This window comes from Neophocaena asiaeorientalis, unplaced genomic scaffold (genome assembly GCF_003031525.2).
Source record: "Neophocaena asiaeorientalis asiaeorientalis breed wild unplaced genomic scaffold, Neophocaena_asiaeorientalis_V1.1 scaffold640, whole genome shotgun sequence".
Classification (NCBI taxonomy): domain Eukaryota; kingdom Metazoa; phylum Chordata; class Mammalia; order Artiodactyla; family Phocoenidae; genus Neophocaena; species Neophocaena asiaeorientalis.
The window spans coordinates 514885-529046 of record NW_020173035.1 but is presented as its reverse complement, the minus strand read 5'-3'; positions in this window follow the sequence as shown (position 1 = coordinate 529046).

Sequence of the window (14162 nt, the reverse complement as noted above, 5' to 3'; positions counted from 1 at the left end):
CTTCAACCCAGCAGTTTGTCTTCTGAGGCTCTTTCCTAAGGACATTATTAAATAATATGGACAAGGTTGTTCTTTGCTGTGTTATTTTTTAATAGGAAAAAAAAAGAGAAACAGCCAGCAACTCAGTTGTTGGCACACAAGGGATCAGTTAAACAAATCATGATATATCAATGCAGTAGGACATTATGCAAGTATTAAAATGTTTTCAAGAAATTTAGTAAAGTGAATAACTATCGAGCATATAATACCAATCTAAAAATATAGGCCATATAGCCAGTATATTTAATTTTTAAAATCTACGTAGAGAAATTAATGTTAAAAGAAAAGTTTCTAAAATATTAACACAATCTCTGATGTGGTGAGATTATGATTATGATTAAGTATTAAGTTATAAAAGTTTTCTTATAATCAGAAAAAAAAACTTAAAGCTTAATTTTGTAAACTCCAAGTGGAATAAGATATGCGCTGTATATATATGGAATCTAAAAAAACGCTACTGATGAACCTAGTGGCAGGGTAGGAATAAAGAAGCAGGCGTAGAGGATGGACTTGAGGACATGGGGAGGGGGAAGGGTAAGCTGGGACGAAGTGAGAGAGTGGAATGGACATATATACACTACCAAATGTAAAATTGATAGCTAGTGGGAAGCAGCCGCATAGCACAGGGAGATCAGCTCCGTGCTTTGTGACCACCTAGAGGGGTGGGATGGGGGGGGAGGGAGGAAGATGCAAGATGGAAGAGATATGGGAACATACGTATATGTATAACTGATTCACTTTGTTATAAAGCAGGAACTAACCATTGTAAAGCAATTATGCTCCAATAAAGACGTAAAAATAAATAATAAAAAGATATGTGCTGTGCTTACAATTAAAAACAAAGATTTCACAAGATCATTGTGTCATTATGTTTGGTATATCTTCCTTACAAGAAATATACCTGGAAAGTGCTATTTAGAGAAGCACTTAATCCTACCTGATGAAAACTGACAGGGTCCACAAGTACAAATTCCAGCAGGTTCCTCCAAAACTGAGATGGAACACTGAAGGAGTACAGTTCCTAAGGCCTTACCTGGAAAGTGAGCTGCTACATGCTTTCCACAAGTAATACTACTGGTAGGAAAACTCATGCTTCTCCTTAAACCAGATGTGCCTGGTCCTGAGCCATACTGGGCTTCTGATAATGGCTATGTTACCCTCCTGCTTTTCTACTTCTAGCAAATTCTGCATTTGGTTTCACACAAATTCCCTAAGGAGAAGGAGCATATAGATACTATTTTATTGCACCTTGTTAGTTGGTCTCTGACTGCAAATAACACCTTGTCTCTGAAACCATAATAGTAAAGCAACCAGTCCTACATCTTACAAATCTTTGATTTTGTACATGGTATCTGCAGTGCAGCTATTACGTTCAGCCTCCCCTGATTATAGAGGTTTGTGCTGTTAAATAGTAAATAATAGAGACAGTAATTACTGCCAAATCCTCCCTGAACCCAGATATCTCAGGTAATTTAAAATATTCTGTGTTCACATTTCGCCTGTTTTGAATTTCTCTTATTAGCAAACTGGGAAGGCTTTAGACACAGATGAACCAGAACTTTTTACTGGGTCATTTTGGCTTAGATGCTTGATAATTTCATATGTTTGCTCAAATTATGTTTTCCTCATTAAAAACAAAAGACTCCAACTTTTGCAAAGGATGGCTTCAAACTAGCAGAAGTATTCTAGGTATGGATGCTGTGTTTGATCAAAGCTTATGTGTGCTAATTTGCACGTGCTTTACAATAAATATAAAATACTAGATGGTTTCAAATCTAGTTTATGCACCAGGAAAAGCAAATTGTAAAGCTTTTATTCATCTGCAATGTACAGTCATTTTGAGATGGCTGTTTCCACTAGGAATATCTAGGTAGCATGCAAAACAGGTATTTCTTCTGGCAAAGAAGTTTCTTGTTACGACATGACCACAACCAAGCCATTCTTCCTCTTTTGATTAGTATTCACTGTCTCTGTTTAGCTGTCTGCAGTTGGTGCAGTTTGGGAATTGAGTATAAGTAAAGGAAGACTCTCATACTGTAGGATTTGCACCGTTCTGCTTAAGTGTAACTGTTATCACAGTTAAACAATTATCAGAAATATCAAAGTCAAGGGGAAACTGGAGAAAGCCAAAATCCAGAAAGAGACATTTGATATCTTTAAAATTTATTTAAAATATAAGTGTAAAAATGACATGGAAAAGTTAAGTGGAAGGTATCAACTGTATGTGAAAAATGACAATGTCAGCTAATCCACTAATTGTCAAAATGGCTATGAAGGCATGATCCAATTATTCATCTAAACTTTCTCACCTTTACCTCTTCCTGTTCTTTACCTGTCCACCGCAGCTGTGCCTTTCTTTGATCTTTCATTTTGAGGCTCTTGCCCTTAACTTGGAGAATTACAGCAACTGCCTACCTCTTCTTATCTCACTAGGTCTTCCCTATAATCTAAGAGTCAAATTCATGGTCTCTTTGAAAAGCTACATCTCCCTATATTAATGTTTTTTGAAGAAGAAGCTAAAGGGAAAAGGGATAGGAGATAATGTTTCCTAGAGCAGCTCTTGTAGGCTATGCATATATGTAAACATTAGTTCATTTAATTACTACAACAATCTGTTTATGGTAGATGGTATCAATCCCATATTCCTGAGGGAACTTAGGGCTAGTCAGATCCAAATTCTTCGGCAAAGTCTTACAGGTACCAAGAGAAAGAGGTTGGATTTTTACCTAGAACTCGCTGTTTGTTGTCGGTCCTTTTTCTTTTCTCTCATTCTGGTTTTCGGTTATAGAGTCTCATTCTGGTTTTCGGTTATAGAGTAACATAATGATCATTTGCTGTCTGGAAAAAAATTGGAATTAAAGTGTATAGATTTCGCTTATAAATATTTAACTAATTTGTTATTTAAATGGAGAAAAATATCTCAGAAGTTAAAGTTTTTTATTAATTAAAAGTTTGATACATATTATATATTCTCTGTACCTATTATGAAACACATTGTGTTGAATTGTAGCTATCTAATAAATAAGGTCAAGGTGGTGATCACTATGGCTGTTTGCAGCTCTTCTGTCTATCTCTCCATCTTGGTACATGGAAACATGACCCCATTCACTTAAATACAGGTCTGGCTATATGATATATTTGATGAATGGAGTGTGAGTGACAGTAACCTGTATCACTTCTGGTCAGATGATCTAAGAACCATTGCATGCTTTACCATGTTCACTTTTCTCTCAGACCAAGCTGCCAACAACATTCAAGATGGTGGCTACTCTGTTTTCTTGAGTGACTGCAGTGCATGGCCATTCCATGCTGTGGTGGAAGGACTAAGTTACTGAGATTTGGGGATTCATTGTTATAAAACAATAGCCTAAAATTACTGATAAACTAAACTTCAGTGATTGTATTACAACTGAATCAGCAAACATGTTAAGGAACTGTTTTTCAGAATCACGTACTGTATCTGTGGCCCACATTTGGCTCATGTGATACCAAAATTTTTCATCTCCAAAGAAGTCAAATAGGGCTTTCCTGTGGGGAGGCCCGAGTACCCAAAAAAAAAAAAAAAAAAAAAAAAGTCAAATAAAAATTGATTTGAATTTTGTTGATGGTTTTTGAAATTAAAGATGTCTAGCAATAAGGTTGTCTTCCTGGAAGGAAATTGTTTTCCCTAACAGAAGGTAGTCAAGTAAGCTTTGAGTAAGAATTAAGATATGTAAAGCAAACACAGGTAATTTCTGTGATCCATTCTATCTTAATGTTTTAGGTTAAAATGGAATATAACATCATCAGAGAAGCATTTCCCTGTTGCAGTATTAGAACTTAACAGTAGTGAACAAAAGTGGTAATCATTTTATCATTAGATGCTTATTGCTAATCATTTTGTAGCTTCTGTAATGGCATGATATTAATATTATTTAAAGATACTTTTTAAAAACTGTAATGAGTCTTAAACTTTTTATTTCAAAGTGTGAACAAAGATACACTACAAAACATAAAATAGATATCTAGTGGGAAACAGCCGCATAGCACAGGGAGATCAGCTCGGTGCTTTGTGACCACCTAGAGGGGTGAGATAGGGAGGGGTGAGGGAGGGAGACGCAGGAGGGAAGAGATATGAGGATATATGTATATGTATAACTGATTCACTTTGTTATATAGCAGAAACTAACACACCATTGTAAAGCAATTATACTCCAATAAAGATGTTAAAAAAAGATTAATATAACTGATTCATCCAAAAGAGGTCTATCTACAGTTAAAGTCTACTCCTTTTAAGTTTATATTGTCTATTGTCTTATTTGAGGCATTTTTTGAAGAAAAACAGATAATGAAGTAAACTAATATTTCCCTGTATATTCCCCAGTTGGTTATGTATTATGATTTTGGTTTATATATTGCAAGAAATAATTTTTAAATGTTCAGACTGCTTATGAAGTAGATGTTATTAACGTTCCCCACCTATGTACAAAGATGAAAACAAGCACAGAGATATTACCCATAACAGCAAGTAATTTCATCCCAGTAACTTCAGAGCTGTTACTCCTAACCATTACACTATTCAGTCACCCCTTCTAGTTAGAATTGGTAAAACTTGTTTTTTAAATATCAAGCTAAAGTGAATGCAAGCTTATGTAAGTTTAGATTAAATTATTTTCTCAATAATCGACTGATTTTTTTACCAATAATTTAAAAATAAGAACTAAAAGTATTTGTATCTTCTTTTGATTTATAGTATATCTATCTGTCTATCTATATATATGTTATATAAAAGCAAGTAATGGAATCTCTTCAGTTATTATGCATTTGAAAATCTCATTAGGTCTAACTTTATGATGTAGCTATTGCCTCTTTGTAAGGTAAATTATATGTCAGATGAAGTGCTCAGTCTGGAAGACTCTCAAAATAAATTATCTTCTAAAATGTAGGGATAATTGACAAATCAGAGCATCTGGTACCTTTTAAACTTCTCATACCCTATATTTTCCTATCATGATAAAGCTGGAATTCATAATACGTTTTAAAGCCTTGTTTGTTTTTATCTTTATTTAATGTCATTCTGCCATGTACCCCAGAAGATGTGGATAGTTCTGAAGAGGTTATCATGCAATTTAACTGACACTTTAAAAAAAAACTGTTACACTTTCTAAGATCTTTTTCTGTTCTATTTCTGAATTTAAGAAGCTACCTTTTTTCCTTCTGTTTGCTTCATTTGGGCAGTGATTTCAAGTGGGAGACATTACTACAATGTATTAGTTAATATTCAGGTAGACATGGCTTTCAGCATACTGTTTCTTTTATCTTTTTTTCACGTACAAAAGCTTTCCTATTTTGTGATGATACATTTACTTCATTAGCTATTGTGGTGGTTTACATGGGATAGCCTTGCTTTAATGTAATTTATATGCAATAGCTTTCATAGAAGAAGGCATTACTAAAGGGAGAAGCTAATAAAGTTATGAAAGAGAATAAGTGACATGGACAAAAGATAGTAGCAGAATGGGCATAGAATCTAAGTATTGTGTTTTTTGTGATGTTACTTAATTTCTCTAGGTCTGATATGTAAATTGGGGTAATGATGCTTAGCTATCAGAATTCATAGAGAATTTACCTAGGATAATGCAAATAAACCTTCTGGTATCATATTTTGTCACACAATAGATTGTCAGATATTCATCCAATAGATATTCATCCTTCATGGGCGTTGCTTGTCATATGGTTTATAGAATTCCATGTCCATTTGTGGAATTTGAATCTCGTAATGGTAGTGACTAATTTTTACTCATTGTTCTATTTAGCACAGAAAGTGGTAGTAAGTATACAGTAACTTAGTAAATGTTTTTCCAATAAATTGATTTCACAACAGCCCTATGTAGACAGCTATATATGTGGGTCTGTTCATTGTATGTCACTACTGTTCTCACTGGTAATTCTCTGTGCTTGTTTCTAAATTTTTTTTAAAATGAGACTTTATTTGTGCTTTGTTTATTATTATTAGTCTTCTTTTTATTGTGGTAGGAATAGATAACATAACAGGGTAGATTCCCTCAACAAAATTTTAAGGATACAGCACAGTATTGTTAACTATAAACACAGTGTTTTATAGTAGATCTCTAGAACTTATTCATCTTGCTTAACTGGAAATTTATACTCGTTGGGCAGCATCTCCCTATTTCTCTCTCCCCTATCCCCTGGCAACCACCATTCTACTTTTTGGGTCTGTGAGTTCTACTAGTTTAAATATCTCCTATAAGTATAATCATATACGTATATGCCCTTCTGCAACTGGTTTATTTCACTTAGCATAATATCCATGTTTATTCATGTTGAGATACATATCAGGATTTCCTTCTTGTTGTGGCTGAATAAGATTCCATTGTATGTATATACCACGTTTTCTTTATTCTTATGGTGCTGGCAAATTTCCAGTTTTCATTCATTTATCTTGCTGGTATAGCTAACTGAATTTATATATCTGTATCAATATTTACATTTATCTCTCCCTGTAAATCTATATCTATACTACCTATATCTATATCTCTATGTGTGTAGTGTACTGGTAAATTTTTAATGACAGGCTCACTAAAAAAAAAGCAAGCTCTGATTTTTAATGGTTGCTTATTTCTATAGTGTAAATACTTCAATCATATACAAATTCACACCATCAACGTGATATTGCTGAGTATGGAGTTGGAAAGAGATGTGTAGAGACATACTATTATATAACCTTTTCACCATACAGATACAGAAATGTAAATAACCTCACAAGCGTAAATAATAGTAAGATGCAGCAAAATCATTAGGAAGTGTTCAGTTTTTTAATTTATTGAAGTTTCTTTAGTATAATTTATTTAATGGTAAGTTTATATAATTTAATTTTAACAAAGACCGTGTTTAATTGGAGGCTTGCAGAATTCCTTAAAGTTTAGCACTCAGCTCTGACGAGGCAGTAGAAACCGGTGCTCCAGCACAGCACTTTAATTTCGAAGTCCCTGTTGCTTTCTCATTTTCAAAACCAAAAATTTTTTGGTGTTCTCTTATGTCCTTTTAATTCTTGATGTTTGGTGAGTTTCTACAGTAAATATTCATACGTAGAAACTTACCAAACAGTTCAAGAATTTGCCTTTTGTTTGTACACTTGAAATAGTATATCCTGCCTGAATGATTTCTATAGTATATAATCAAGGGTCATAAGAGCTAATCTTCAAATCACTAATGCACTTTATTACCCTTTGTTTCTTTTTTTTTTATTTTAACAAGGCTGAAATATTTCATTTCACCAAAGATAAACTATATGTTAAGTAAAAGACTATGGGCTGTGAAATACAAATTTTGGAACATTTTCTGAACATGTTTTTTTACTAGTGAACATTTCAATATTTAGTATTTAAATACATACTTTTTCAAAATAAATACAAGAAAACAGGGCCTGTAAATGCAAAGTGTACCTGTCAGGTTTTTTACCTGTAAATGGTACTTATATGACTCAAAATGTTCAAGTTAAATTTAAGTTAATCCACAAAAATTTCTCCTCCCACACAAATATATGTCCCAGCCCTACTTCTTCCTCTCTGCCCCTCATCATACACTCTGCCACTGCAGTCATGAAGGCTGTGGTGAAGAGCCTCACACTTTACAACTCTGTAGAAAAAGAAACCATGGTAAAATATAAACATGAATACCTTAGACCAAAGCACTTCTGGAATTGTGTGGTGTGAAGAGCTCCATGGACTCTCTTCCCAGTGAAACAACCATAACTGTTGAAAGCTGTAATGAAGTCTCTGGAAATTGAATTGAATGAAAGTCTCTGGAAATTGTCTTAACATCATACAGCAAATGGAGAAACATTTCTTAAAGAAAATCTACTAAGTCTCACAATGAGAGTCTATGACGTTTGAGTCACAACCCACTCCCCTCTTTCCCTAGCTCAGTGTGACAAAAGCGTTACTCTAGGTGGAAGTGGCCGTATGACCACCTGACCATAGCTGTAGAGATATAGCTGGTTCTGAATCACCTGATTCCTAGTACAGATCCTTCCTCTTGTACGTGGAGGGAGAGCTGCCAAGATTATGAAAATGGGAAAGAAGAGTCATCTTTTCAACAAATGGTAATAGACAACTGGAGATTCACATGCAATAAGAATGAAGTTGGACACTTACCTCACACCATATACAAAGTTTACCTCAAAATGGATCAAGAAAAGCCCGGGAACGAATCCAAGTGATTCTTCCCCCTAAAGCTTCCTGCCATGTGCTGTTTGAATAATTTCACTTCACTTCCCATGATGTGTTAACTGTCTACCAGTTGCATACTAAAATACAGTTGTCTCCCTGCCAGGATATGGAGTTATCGATGCAGACATTAATGAGAAAAGTTTTGGCAGGTAACTATCTTTAGGATACATACTTGATGTCAGCAATGCTGCGTATTATTGGTTTTGGGTGGAGGAAGAAAAATATGTTCATATTATATGTTTAGCCCAGAGGTAGAAGTCAGGAGAGGGCTTTAATGAATATCTTACAGAGACTGGGCATCTGGGGCGTTTTCACAGTGAGAAAAGTATTACAGACTATTGTTTATCCATTCAACTATGAGTAAATGAAGCAGAGATTAGCAGTTTCATTCCACTCTTGTTGGAAGAATATGTAAATTTTTATAAATTTACTAGAGATTATGTGGACTGTATGTATTACATTTTAAAATGGGCTTACGTCTTAAATTTGCATAGATGTGTACATGAGTTACATCCTAAATATTACCTAATGAAAGTATACTTAAATAAATTATGCTAGAATAATAGAATAGGAACTTGTACAGCCATCAAAATATTGAAGTCAAAATGTTGAAGAATTTTTATATATAGAAGTAGAAAAGTGTCTATGACCAACTGAAGAATTTTGAAAATGAATTACACAACAGTGTTCATAATATGTTTTTTAGGATAAGATGTATTGAAGAGGAATGTAGGATAGAGATAGAGACACTCCATGTGAATATCTTTCGGCTCTGGTGTTCAAATAATTGAGTGTATCTCTATGATAAAATTATGATTATTTTTTTCTTTTTACTTTACTTTTCTGATGAAATTGTTATTTTATAATAATCAAAAGCTTTTTAATTTGGAACAAAACAATTAGTTAACTCACAATGAACATTAGTATAACTAGAAGGTAATTTATAGGGATTAATGGGAAAACAATGGATGGCAAAGTAATGTATTGAAAATATACTACTTGTATAAGAAACATTTTCATATTGAAAGGAGGTAACCTTTGTTTTGTTGAGATGCATTTTCCCTTTTCAAGGATAAGAGAGGCTTCAGTGTGTTTTAATCAAATTTAACCCTTTTGCACCTTTACAATATTTTGTGATCAAATTAACCAAGCAAACGCTTTAACCTATAGCAAAGTTTGTGGTGATTATAAATTCACTTGCAGATAAAAATTGACCATGCAGTAAAGACATGGCATGAACTCTTCTAGTTTATATAACATTGGAGTGGTGGTAAGCTGTTCTCTGGTTTATAAAACGTGCATGTATTAAAAACCTGAGATGTAAAGGAGCCAAGTACATTTGAGCAACTAAAGGCAAGTATGATTAGAGTGTGGAACGATGAATGGATTTGTATGGGTCTTAGGGGGTAAACAGAGACTACTTCATACAGCATCTTATAGCTTGTGTTTATCATTTTGGATTTTATACCAAGAAAAATAGGGAACCACTGATAAGTTTAATCAAGTGACGTGACATGATCATCTTTATCTTTTTGAGCTCATTATGACCCCCATGTGGAAAAGGGACTTGGTTGGGAATGGAAGATACTTGTTTGGGGTTTGGAGAGTCAACAGGCTGAGTGAGGATGCAAAGAGACCAGTTAAGAGATCATAATAGTTGTCTAGTCATGAAAGTATTGTGATTTGGACTAGAATAGAGGCACTGGACATTGGTGAAAAAAAGACTTTTTGGCTGTAGAATCTGTATATGTTGAGGCTTCATTGAAACAACAGAGAGGGAAAGAGAGAAACCCCGTATGCCTTGAAGAATCTGGCAGCAGAGGCTTATTAAAGGGTAGTTCCATTTATTAAGGTGGGATGCACCTGCAGAGAAGGAGGTTTGAAGTAGACTGTACTGAGTTTTAAAATTCTGGTCATATCAAATTTAAGGAGGAGTTATTCAGTAAGTAGTAGAAAATATTTGTCTAGAGTACATGGAGCTCATTTTAAAATTATTTCCTCTTAAATCATTATTCCTCCTGCAGAAAAGTGGCACTAACTCTGTAAGTCAGCCATTTTTGGTTTGGTTTTGGTTTTGTTTTTTCAAGAAATCATTCCTGAAATGATGATATCCAAAATCTATCATACCAGGAAACAGTGGCCTAATGCGAACTATTTTTTTTATTAACAACTGCCATAGAGAATAGCGTAGAAACTCTTTTGGGTGTGAAATAGAAAACTATCTGGCATGCTATATTTAGGGATATAGACCCTGACTGACTGTTCTCCAATGAAAGAGTGTTTGTTGACAGGAAAATATCTGGTGTTATGAATTCATCTTAACTTATTCTTATATTGAAAAGCACGCTTTTTCTTGAGAAACCATCTCAGAAATCTCCTTACTGTTAACCAAATTAGAATAGTTTTATAATGTAAATTAGTATTGCAAGTGTTACAGCACATGTGTACAATTTAAAAGTGTATTGAATGTAAGCAGTGCCCTTTTGTGTGCAACTAAACTAGATACCTCCAAAAATACCTTATTCTGAGTTTTATCTGGCTTGAAAAAAATTACTAAAATTCCAAATGCTGCCCATAATTTCTGCCCATTTATTGCAGCATGGCTTTTGCCTCTTCTATGAAAGAACATTTATACATTATTTTTAAAAATCATGTAATAAAAACAAATGTTTTTAAGGAAAAAATGAGAGTCTGGGACCCAGAAAATTTTATTTGCGCTTGTAGTAGAAAGTTTTTCTTTTTCCTGCAGCAATTTCAACAATAAAGGCTTTTTAATAAAGAACTATATTTTGTTGTTGCAAGATAAAAATAATAACTTGGTTGGTCAAAATAGAGAGAATCAAGCCTAAATGCTTGTTTGTTTGACCTTCAGTACACAGACTCGGAAACCTCACAGTCCCATCTTTCTCGTGAGTCTTTGGGTGCAATTTTGTTTACAGCTTAGGTCACATATGCTTGTGTTTGAGCATATGTGACCTGAGCCCTTTGGGGCTCCAGGCACGATACAAGATAGTTGCCGTATACATAAGGATGAACCAGTGCAACCAACAAACTACTGAAGTGCTTACAATCCTCTATGATCTAATGAACTTTTGGAAAAAGTGACATTCGTGCTGAGAAGTTCTGAACTATGAAAAATGGAGGAAAAAAATTTTTTTAATTAAAAAAAAAATGGAGGAGAAGGAGGAGGAGGGTATTCACTACAGAGAAATACCATATACAAAGGCCCTCAGGCTTGAGCAAGTGGGTGAACTTGTAGAACTGAAAGAGGCCAGTATCTGTGGAGCTGGGAGAGTAGCCTGAGCCAAGTGCCATAAAATGAACTAGGAGAGTTTGACAGGGGACTTTGGAGTTGAGAAAGAGTGGTAACTTCATTCCCAGGTCAGTAGGAAGCCACTGAAGAATTTGAAAAGTTCTAATGATGAGATGTACGCTTTTAAGGGGACCACTCTGATGCTGTTTGCCATGAAAAGGACATAGAGAGGGCAAGAGGTCAGGAGGTGCAGAGTTTCAGGTCAGGTATAGATTGGCTGAGAGAACTTGTGCTTACTGTGCAGTCAGGTTAGATGAAGTTTCCAGTGAAGTTAGCCAAGGACTTGCAAAAGCTGTTAGATAATATCATAGGCAAGGACTGATACACTATTCATCAATATAGAGTCCTGTGGCTCATCAGAGCCGTCAGTGGAGTAGATACCGATAACACGTAAGAGCCAAGGCAGCATCTGTTTCATTCTAGGAAGTACAGTCTGGTCCTTAAAGTCAGAACCAGCAAGGCCACATGATCCTCAGTGGCTGGCAGGCATCTCATCATCTTTCTGGTAGTCTAGAATGCACATATATCCTTAGGAGGCCTTTTTACTTTTGCAAGTGGCTTGTGCAGGGTAGTGGCAGTTATAGTGGGAAAAAAAATGTAGCCTCACATGAAGTATATTTTTCAGTGAGCACTGAGGATGTGAAGACGAATTATATGGAAGCAGGTTGGTTTGGAGAAAGTAAGAATCATAGAGGAATACGAGATAGTGAGTGGTGAGCCATTTAGCTGATATTCTTAACTCAGAGGCATCCATTATAGAACAGTATGGAGGTTCCTCAAAAAACTAAAAATAGAACTACCATACGACCCAGCAATCCCACTACTGGGACATATACCCTGAGAAAACCATAATTCAAAAAGAGTCATGTACCACAATGTTCACTGCAGCTCTATTTACAATAGCCAGGACGTGGAAGCAACCGATGTGGCACATATATACAATGGAATATTACTCAGCCATAAAAAGAAACAAAATTGAGTTATTTGCAGTGAGGTGGATGGACCTAGAATCTGTCATACAGAGTGAAGTAAGTCAGAAAGAGAAAAACAAATACTATATGCTAACACATATATATGGAATCAAAAAAAAAATGGTTCTGAAGAACCTAGGGGCAGGGCAGGAATAAAGATGCAGACACAGAGGATGGACTTGACGACATGGGGAGGGGGAAGGGTAAGCTGGTATGAAGTGAGAGAGTGACATGGGCATATATATGCTACGAAATGTAAAATGGATAGCTAGTGGGAAGCAGCCGCACAGCACAGGGAGATCAGCTCGGTGTTTTGTGTCCATAAAACAAAAGAGGGGTGGGATAGGGAGGGTGGGAGGGAGATGCAAGAGGGAGGAGATATGGGAATATATGTATATGTATAACTGATTCACTTTGTTATCAAGCAGAAACTAACACACCATTGTAAAGCAATTATACTCCAATAAAGATGTTTAAAAAAAAAAGCATCCATTACCTCGATTAACAACTAAGAATTGATTATGTTCACTGTAGAATTCGGCTTTTTTTTTTTTTTTGCACTGTCTTTGTGCTCTAAATTCTACTCACCCATTTTTAATTGTCCCTTACTTTTCAGAACTATATAATGCTTTACTTTTTATTGGTATTGAAGAAAAGGAGCGTCTTCTTAGGTAATTAATAGGAGTTGCGTAATGTAGCTCCAAATCAGTTGTAAGGCTATTCATTGCAGCAATGTTTTAATAGTGAAAATATCATAAATATCCTTAATACGTGTGATGAAGTACTATTGAGCCGCTAAAAATGATGCATCAGATTCATGGTTCTCAATTGAGCATGCTCTTGCCTCCCAGGGGACATTTGGCAATGTTTGGAGACCTTTTTTTTTTGTAATGACTAGGGAGGGGGTATTCTGCTGACATCTAGTGGGCAGGGATGCTGCTAAACATTCTACAATGTAAAGGACAGGCCCCTCCCCTGACAACAAAGAATTTTCCAGTTCAAAATGTCAGTTGTGCTGCTTTTGAGGAACCTTACATTATGTCCACACATAACAATGATGATATATTCTAAATACATAATGTCGAATGAAAAAGGAAAGGTTTAGAATGATAGGAAATATGGTAGTGTATTAGTTGTTTTAATGCTAGCTACTATAACAAACCAAACCCAAAATGTCAGTGATTTAACACAGTAGACATGTATTATTTGCTCATGTCATAGTCCATGGCAGTCCGTGTCATCGTTTGGCTCCCCTGTACATGGTGATGCAAGGTTCCAGACTTCTACCTTGTTGCTCCACCACCTCTTTGATCTCAGAATCCTCTGCATTCAGCCAGTGGATGGGGAAGAGAGAGTGGAAAAGACACATTAGCTTTTTAAAAATCCCAAACCCAGAACTGTTACCGATTACTTCCACTCATATTCTACTGGAAGAAACTAATCCCATAACCACACCTGGATGGGAGGAGGGCTATGAAATGTAGTTAAAGGCTGAACAACTTCTCTCTCAGCAATAATACCACAGTGTGAGTGGGGCTACATGGATGTTTGTGGATAACTGGTTAGCTCAGTAAAGGGCACCTAGCCATTAAGTAAAGTTGTAAAGAT